Below are 10,052 nucleotides of genomic sequence, written 5' to 3'. Positions count from 1 at the left end.
GCAGGCAGTGAACAACCAACCCAGGGAAGTTTAAATAGACAGGGTCGATGGACAATTCACACATGTGACATGATTGGCTAGGGCTACAACAAGACACAAGTGAACAACATTTGCAAATTACAGGCCTGATGAGACAAGACAGGTAGCAAATAGGAAACACTAGGACATTTCTACAAAATAAAGGTACGCAAGTGTAAAGTAAAATGTAACTAAAACTAAGAAACAAGGATGACACATTACATAAAGATTTAGGGAACACACAACTGTAACGTAAAACACAAACTATAACAAAGAACACACAACAGGGAGACAGAACATAACACGGAATGTGACAACATAGGCAAGGCAAGGAGGATTATTTACCGTAGTATCAAGGGCAATATTCTGAACAGTGTCCACCCAGCTACCATCAGACTGTTGAACAAAGTGGAACACTTTACTTAAAACAGATTGTTTTTCTTCTCTTCGTTCATGTGGATGGACTTTACTTTCCCTGTGGGCCTGCCATGTGGATTTTTTTTTTGTACCTGTGAAGTTTCTGCCCTATTTTTGTTTTTGCACCTGATGTCTAATAATGCACATACAGTACCTGCCACTATGTGGACCTACCAATGTGTTACCTCTTTTGCACCTATATGCTTAACCTCATGTACATTCTGTATCTGCTGGTCTTATGCTAGCTATGTGTAGATATCTCGATTTTCTTTTCTGAATAGTTTTCATGCTTATTCTGAATAGTTTGCGTGCTTGTCATGAAGTGCAGTGCAATCGTGCTATGGTTTACTCCCAGACAGATCATCAAATCTACGTTCTGCACCTTGGTGACGTCACACACCTCGCTGAGCGTGCCAGCGGGTTTTGAACTGACCGAGGACACCCGCACACAGTGGCACGGTATTGTCACATGTGTGATAAATCTAAAGATAGCTGAGAGAGAAGTGTGATGGAAGCCTCTGATAACGGTTGCCAGGCAGCGCAGCAGCTACTGAAGGACTACCGTCTAGATAGTGGTTTTAAAAGTGGGGGCCGCGGCCACAGAGCTCCAGGGTGGCAATTAAGGAGAGGAACATTCTTTTAAATAAAAGAAATAAATGACTATAGGCTATATATAAATTGTATTTCAATTCAAATTCAGTTCATACGATTATTTAACCACTTTCAACCTAGTCTCCCTATTTTGTGCATGTCATTATTGTCAAACTGTTTCAAAATGCCAAACATTTTCCAAAATTGTCAAACATTTTAGAAAATAGCAGAAAATGCAAATGTGCAAGCTCACAACGTGTCGCAATGTGATGCGTTGTGAGCTTGTAGATTGGCTATTTGAGCTATTTTGAGGGCGGGGGGGGTTAAGCTATTTCACAGTATACGGGCTGCAGCCATCATGACTATTTCGGGGTCCTTTGCATGGAAAGGTTTGGGAACCATCTGCTCCTCTGAACCTGCAGTGGAAGCAAGAAAAGGACAGACATGGCGAGCACACTTGTTGGCCCACCTGTGTTTCTAACTGTTGCTAACATGGCTTTGGATGGGCAATATTTGCAACTATGTATCATGTTGAAGAATCTCTCATCAAAGGGAGAGCCGTATCACCTTGAGAGTCTGCCTTTATGGGGACGCTTGACAGCGGTATTCCGTGTGATGTCAGCTCGGCTGACAACGCCGCGTCTCATCTCACTTGCCAGCACACCGGTTAACAACCATAAACAAGTGCATCACTGTTATTGATGGCTGGCACTTCACACTGTCGGCCAAAGGGAGAGTTTCCAACGAAGCCGGAGATGTTTTTTTTTTAGATGCTTTTGCATCTCGGGCGTTCACTAGACAGGGTGGGCTGTCATCACTGGCTGCATTCCTATATGAAATCTGACATGCTGACAGCAGGCATGTCATAAATCACCTGGGCAATTGCACACACACACACTCACACACACACACACACACACACACACACACACACACACACACACACACACACACACACACACACACACACACACACCGTAAATCTGTACAGGTGTTGAACAGGAGAATGGGAGAAGGGAGGGACGGAGAGAGAGAGAGAGAGAGAGAGAGGGAGGGAAGGGGCTCTAACTTGAAGCCATAATTATGGGTCTGGTGTTATTTTTAGAACTGTGGTTGGAGGGTTGCTACCTTGCAGAACAATAGCAGCAGCTCATTGAGCACGCAGACCGCAGACAAACATGTATTCCGGCATTAGCAGCACCGACGGGCGTGATTTGCCTCATCGTCGTTCTGGTATTGTGTGAGTAAGCCGAGAGTATGAAGCCATTCAAAAATATTATCCTAGCTTGTTTGTCCCGTGCAGGGAACCCCCCCCCCCAAACACCCTGATGTCTGCTGATATACCACCATTGATATCTGTCACAACAAACTTTCGGGAGAACCAGTTCTCAATAGACGCACACACACACGCACATGATAGTGTACAATCATTAACAATGACTCACCGCTATTACATGACACCATTAAGCATTGTGAAACATTAGTGGGTTCCCCTCCGAGTCACACACACACACACACACACACACACACACACACACACACACACACACACACACACACACACACACACACACACATATGCCGTTTCCTCATATTCCACGCTAATCCTGTTTTCAGACAAACACACGGCCACACACACAGATTTATACGCCAGTGTGTTTGGACACACATCAAGCCAGGTTTTGTGTGATTATAGATAAACTGTCATGGCCACAGTACATAAAAACTTCAGCGTGTACACACTTCACTTCACTCTCAATAAACTTGAGTAAGTGTGATAAGATACCAAGAAAGGGTGCTGATTAGAGTGGGGTGGGGATGGGGGGGGGTGCAGGGGGTCATTGGATATGAGGCTGGGTAATGGGCCCAGGCTCAATGTTTTTCACCTTACACACTTGACCCGGAATGAAAGAGACCACACAAACATCCTACGGTTATGTAAAAACACTATCTAAACATTGCATAAAGGAGAGGCGCCTTGTATTGTTGGCGTGATCCCTCACCTGTCTACAAGAATAGAGAGACACTTGTCATCCACTGACTATAGAGAGGGAGAGAGAGAGAGAGAGAGAAGGAATGCATTTTTCCATCTGGGGCCTCAGTAAATCATAGAGCCATTGTAATTTGTCCCTGTGTTCAGGTCTGCTTATGACTGGAACAGCAGCCATTATAAACTACAGGATATAAACAAGCACAGGCCTCCAGCGGAATACAATGGTAGCCAGACGCAGGCTTTGAGGAGGCAACTGACATTAGAGGGAACATTAGAGCTCTACAGCACACTCACCACTCCAGAACAGCATTCTCTCACAAAATGAACAATTACTTATAGTGTATGTTTTATTGCATGGCTCCCAGGGGCCGAGCCATCTAGAAGAGGGTCTGTCTGTGAGTGTGTGCATCTGTCAGTGAGTTTGCCAGTCCTGGGCTGACATAACCATATAAGGAGTTCCCAATGCAGCTACGCCCAAATATGGAGTGTGTTGTCTAACCTCAATGTGTCGTCATGGCATCAAGAGCAAACAAATCAGTCAGTGCCATTTAGGCACAAAAGTGTGCATGCCCATATATGGGCATGCCATATACTGATGACATCAGCGATCTCCATTTATGGGAATAAAAGGGACAAGGACCAGAGCCACAGATCCAACCGCTATGCCTATAATAGCATGTGCATAAATGGGACCAACCGACTTCAAACTCAGCACGCGCAGCGGCAAGGACTCGAGGGAGTGCCCGCCGTCGAGTAGTTCGGATATCCAGGCGATCCAACCTATATTCCCATTCCATGGGCATTCCAAAATATGGGCATATACTGATCAGGTATACATCAGGGATCTCCATATATGGGTATAAAAGGGACAAGGACTGGCAGATACAGAGATCTCCATATATCGGCATAAAAGGGACACAGGTAGACAGACAGAAACAGACACTGTATGGGCACAAAAGGGGCACAGACAGATGGGTACTCTGACAAAGCCCTGACTAAGACTCAGACATATTGGTCAGATCGGTGGTGCAACGTAGGTGTGAGGGCCGCATAGCGGCCTGAACCTCTAGTGTTCTACAATGTCATAGATACATGTGGTCATTCTATGACCACATGAAGTCCCAGATCCACATGACACACCACACTGTTTATTAGACCCGTCTTGTTCTTTTTTAATTGTATAATGGTAATTTTGTCACACTGCTAAATTGATACTCAGACGATTTATAATCACTCTCAACAGTGAGACATTTTCACAATGTCAGAGTCAGTTTGGGGATTCAATGTTTTCAGCACACTGGCCTACATTAGTGCTTGTAACACACAGATATAGATAGTTTCCAATACAGACACAGTGTGAGTGCAAGGCCATAGTATGGTATTCAGTGCTTGCCCAAGGACACTTAACCACTTACCCTATATAATTAATTGACCGGGGTCCCCCAGTGGTCTATACTTTGTCCCCGCCTTTCTTCCCGCTACATGAAATCTATTTGCCGAATGCTCCTCTGTTTTCGCTGAATGTTTGCCTATTATGACATGCCAAGGATACGGACGCTCGGGTTCGGGAGGTTAAACAGAGGCTACATGGAAGATGACCCCAGGTTCTAGTATTTCTGAGGATGCTAGCTTACAAGGTGCTATTTTCAATATGTTCTCATAAAGGGTTACACATCATAGCAATAATCACAACAACAATGTGCTATGGAAATGATTATATTGATGCTAGTTACAGCAAACTCTTGGAGTGGCCAGACTCTAATTTGAACATCTTTGTATTGTATTGCTTTTGCTGATATAAACATGACCATGGCCTGGTCTACACTCCATGAGCCATCAGTAGACGATGGAAAAAGGGGGGTTCTTGACACGAGGAGATCCCAAGCAGCGATTGCACCAGCAGGCCTCTCTGTGCGCGTGCTGCTTCCTCGCTCACACACTGGACCACCTGGGTGATCTGTTTATGGAAGCAATCTTAAGAGCTTCTGGCCCTGAGCGCATTCAAACTATACACGTTCCCTTTTGTTTAAAGAAAGACCATTTATAAAGTCTACTGCGCATGCAGGGCGCAGATTGAAAACAGAGCGAGTTGCCTATATTGAGTATCACGAATTCAATCTGGACACATGACGGCAGTTCATTCGTCTAACAACGCAGCGGCTTTCTCAACTGGTTTCACACACTGGGAATGTTCAGAAAACTAAAAACTAAAGAAAACTCACATGACAAAACATGACATGAACTCTCGCATCCCTACTCTAGGGCGAACGTTTGGTGAAAATAGCCCATCTACAAGCTCACAACGTGTCGCGTTGCAAGCTTGTAGATCAGCTATTGTCGATGAAGATATGTAGCGTAGAGGGGGGGAAAGGAGGGGGCGTAGTATAGACCCCTGGGGGACTCCGGTCAACTAGTATACTGCAGGGTTTAAGTGGTTATGGATACTCTTTAAATCCTTGTGTTACAATAATACTGAGGATTTTGCCGTGTAGCTGGGACACACAGTCCCAGCCGAAACAATAAAGGCTCAATTCACCCAATCCACTTTTCAGTAGGTAGTATTACATAATACACCATTAAGTCACGAGGAATCTCAAAGCAAATCTTTTTCCTGTGTTCATTTAAGGTACAACGTGTGGTGCCTGAACCTATATGTGAAGAGATGAAGAAAAAAGGAAAACTGCAAAAGCAGGTATTATGTTTGGGTGTTTCGTGCGAGGCCCCCGCTGTTCCCGTGGGTTAATTTGTAGGGAGCAGCTCCCGCTGTTATCACGCACCGCCAAGCACTTTGTTTTGCCCCCGCCGTGAAGAGTGTTTTTGAACTAACCCAAACACAGTCTATGGTAACAGTGATATTATCTACCTGAGCACGCCGGGGCCCACCTGCGGGGCTCGCTCTTGCGCACAGAGGAGGGAGATGTTTTACCTCGTCTGCACGAAAGGGGGAGGAGGGGGGGAGTGGAAGCAGGGGCGGAAAGGCGAAACGGAGAGGGGAAGGAGGTGTGGGCGAAAAGGCGGGGGTGAGGGGGTGCGGGGGTGAGGGGGTGGGATTTTTTACAAGCTAACACGCATGAGGCTGTCGGGGCAGGTTGAGCCTGCAGACTCGCTGACTTTTCATCAGCTAGTTTTTCATTGCCTTTAACGGCCACACTGTAATTAATCAGATGTCTGGGGCTGGATAGGCACGCAAGGGCCGGGTTCAAGACCTTTTGTTTGGATAGATGCCTCGTCAGGTGTGTCGCTGTATAAATAGTTACCAGCCTGTTTTCTCACAACGCCTCTCAGGGAAAGTTCAATTAGAGCGGTGCAGCAGCGACACATATCCCAACATGAACAGGCCTCACGGAGGCAGCAATTATGGTTGCTTCTTCTTCTTTTTTTCCCCTTTTTTTTCTTTTTTTTAGCATAATTGGAGATGGTTGGATTCAAATGCGGCAGGGGCATAAACCATGTACCCGACATCGGATTCTATTTATACCGTCTCTAACCCCCTCGTGAACTGCTAATCACAGTTTTCTTTTTCTTTTTTTTTTGCACACAACAAGTCAAGTCAAATGAAATGAATTTCCCTACTAAAATACATATGAAATCTAATGGTGAAAGTTTCTTTAACCAGAGAGAATAGATAGCAAGTAGGAGGCGAGAGGGCCCCAGTTAACCCCAGCTGGATATGAATGCTGGCACAATTAGAAGAAAAATGATATACTGTATGATTTAGGTAAACATACAGATTTTATACTTAAAGGGAAGCTTTGCCAATTTTCAATCTAAATCTAATTTTTCTAATGAGGAGATCATCAGGAGTCAAGAAAATATGCTATGTCTTCTCACTCTTCTGTGTATTTCTCTGTGAAATGTTGATGTTGCAAAACAATTATGTCAAACATGCTGTTCAGTGTTCTTTTGACAGGCATAGGCCTACATTCAACGTGTTTGACGTCACCGTTTCATCATGAAAACATTTTGCTTTTTAAATAATGAAATTTTGGTTGAAAATCTTTGAAGTTTTTCTTCATTTTAACAAGAATGCAATATATTCTGTAACTTTACTATGGGCAAAATAGAGATCCAGCCATGCCTACAGCAAGATATGAGTGTATATGGAAAGATGATGAGTTGAGTTAACCAATGTACCGCACTACATCAAAGCTACTGTACTGCCAAAGGGTGAGTGGGGCTGAAGCCAGGTCGTATATAATATCTAGGCACAATAAAACACACATAAAACATTGCCACATGTCTTATAGGCTGAGTTCAGATAAGGTGTTGATCACTTGTAACGTATGTAGTTACTTATGACTCAAGGCAGAATAATAATATAGTTGATCAGGAAAATGTAATCGTGATTCCTCTAACTTCCCAGAATGATAAACATCATGGGCCTGAACATGAGATCACAAGGAGATCATAAACATTGTATACATATGTAATCAACATCCTCCCCAGTCATTCACCTGTGTCTGATATGGAATGCCTATCTGATATACAATGCCTATCTGATATACACTACACTGTCAAATCCTGAGTGTTCATATAACTCAGGTGAGTCTCTAAATGGGACCAAATTGACCTCAGGTCCATTTGGTTCTGTGTGTAGACTCAGAGTTAAACACTGTGTATATTGTCCGATACACAGTAGCAGTGGTGTAAAGTAACTAAGTACATGTACTCAAGTACTGTACTTAAGTACAATTTTGAGGTACTTTTTACTTTACTGGAGTATTTCCAATTTTCAGTACTTTTACTTCCACTCCACTACAATTATTTGAAAACTTTAGTTACTAGTTACTTTGTTAGATTTAGATTATTATTACAAAACCACTTCAGCCCTATTTTGGCCATTTGAAAATAGCCGATCTACAAGCTCCCAATGCGTTACATTGTGAGCTTGTGAAATGGGACATTCTGCATAATGAGTTCTTTCTATTTTTGGTACTTTAAGTACATTTTGATACTAATACTTTTGTACTTTTACTCAAGTAAATTTTGTATTCCGGACTTTTACTTGTAACAGAGTATTTCTACATGGCAGTATTGATACTTTTACTTGAGTAAAAAATGTGAGTACTTTTTCCACCACTGCACAGCAGAGCCAGACAGGTTACTGTGGTTTGCACCCAAGCAGATGCTGTTTGCTCCAATGGATCAATGGCACAGTTCCCCTCAGAGCAGACGCACAGGACACATTACAGCCCCGCCGCCAGCTGGAGGAGATTAGGCCTTTTTCCCAATCAAACTTCCGATCCTTAATGATATTAATATACGAAATATCACCGGATCAATATCTAATAGCACTCATTACAAACAGCAGCATCTGCCCATGGTCTCTAATTACACATGCACTGAACCATGTATATCTAGCACACACACACACACACACACACACACACACACACACACTCGCACACGCACACGCACACGCACACGCACACGCACACGCACAAACAATTAAAGCACCATTGCTTCTATGGGACAAAAAAAATTATAAGAAGTTGACTTTAAACAATCAAAGATTTACCACCCTGTTTTATAATGTATCACCTTCTTCGCCATTTTTACGTGAGCGTGCATGCTTGTGTATATATCCTTTAGTTGTGATTCTATCACTATAGGACAGAATGCTTAGGAAAATCCTGGAAAGGCTTTTCTTTGCAAGGGGCTATTTTAGGACTGGGTTTAGGTTTAGAGAATGGCAAGGGAAGGGTTAGTATTTAAGGTGACATTTCTTGTGAAAATTGATTTCTCTTCCAAGGTAAGCTGAACTCTACAGTGTCAAAACACCCATGGATGACATGGTGGCCATGGTGCACACGGTGGCCATTTTGCTCTTACATCATACCCAGGGGTAGGAAACCCCAAATGGCATTGAATGTATGAATATGGCAGTGGCTAAGGGTGTTTATTTATCAGGGCAGACCTCACTGTAGAGTCGCACAGAATCACAGAAATTAACAAATTAAAAAGGTCTAGGCCTTACACACACTTTGCTGGGACGCACGGCTGGAAACAAATAAATATAACCCACAGACCAATGTTACCAATCAGTCTGTGTGTTTGTTGAGGTTGCATAGGAGCTGATACCTCGGTTACTCCCTAAAACCGTCCCTATATTTGCAGTTAAAGCCCTGGGGGTGAGATACTCCACCTCTCAATCAGAGGAATAAAGAAGGGGCGGTTGAGGGTTCAGACGGTGTGAAAGCAGTGCTCGGGAGCCCCGCGGTAGGTTGAGAGGGAGGGCTAAAGCATCTCGTGCAAACCACTATGCGTGAGTAGAGTGTTTGGATCCTATTTCAAGTTTAGACAGAAAGGACCTGAATGGCTGCCAGGTAAACAGCGCTGCGCAGGTACTGATTTGGCCGTGTGTTTATGCTTACATAAAAAAACAGCCTCCAGCGTTGCTGAATGGAGGGGAGGCCATATCAGCCGCGGCGATAACGCTAGGTGTCTATAGGCCAGATCAATCATTGCTCCCTTTTTTCTTTTGTTCACTATGCCAACCCCCCACCCCCACCCCACCCCACCCCCCACTCCATGGCCGTGGAGAGACTCGGCGTGCGAGAGGGGGGCTCTAGCGTGTGAAGAGCTCAGATAGGCGATAGCAGGCAGATAGGGCAGGGAACAGAGCCCATGTGGCCCGCATGGTTGAGGGCCATTGCTAGGCACGCAGGAACATTTTTTTTTTTTTACCGAAGGGATTAAGGTGGTCACTCTATCTTATACTGGGGTTACATTTCGAGTTACAGCAGATGAACCACTTAAACCCTATATACGTCTTTGACTGGGGTCCCCCGGGGGTCTGTACTTGGCCCCCTCCTCTTTTCCCTCGGTGTCCACAAGACAAGATCTATAAGCTCTCAAGGTGTGGCATTGCAACGCGTTGTGAGCTCGTATATCAGCCTTTTTTTGGGGCTAAATGTTGGCCTATTTTCTCTGAATGTTCACCTATACGGGACATGCCCAGAATAGGGACGCTAGGGTTAATGTGGTTAAAGGTCACCGTCTCCGGTCAGAGTTCAGAAACTCAAATTCAAGT

This window comes from Gymnoscopelus braueri (assembly GCF_963280865.1).
Source record: "Gymnoscopelus braueri genome assembly, chromosome: 6".
Taxonomy (NCBI): Eukaryota; Metazoa; Chordata; class Actinopteri; order Myctophiformes; family Myctophidae; genus Gymnoscopelus; species Gymnoscopelus braueri.
This window is presented reverse-complemented; position numbering follows the sequence as displayed.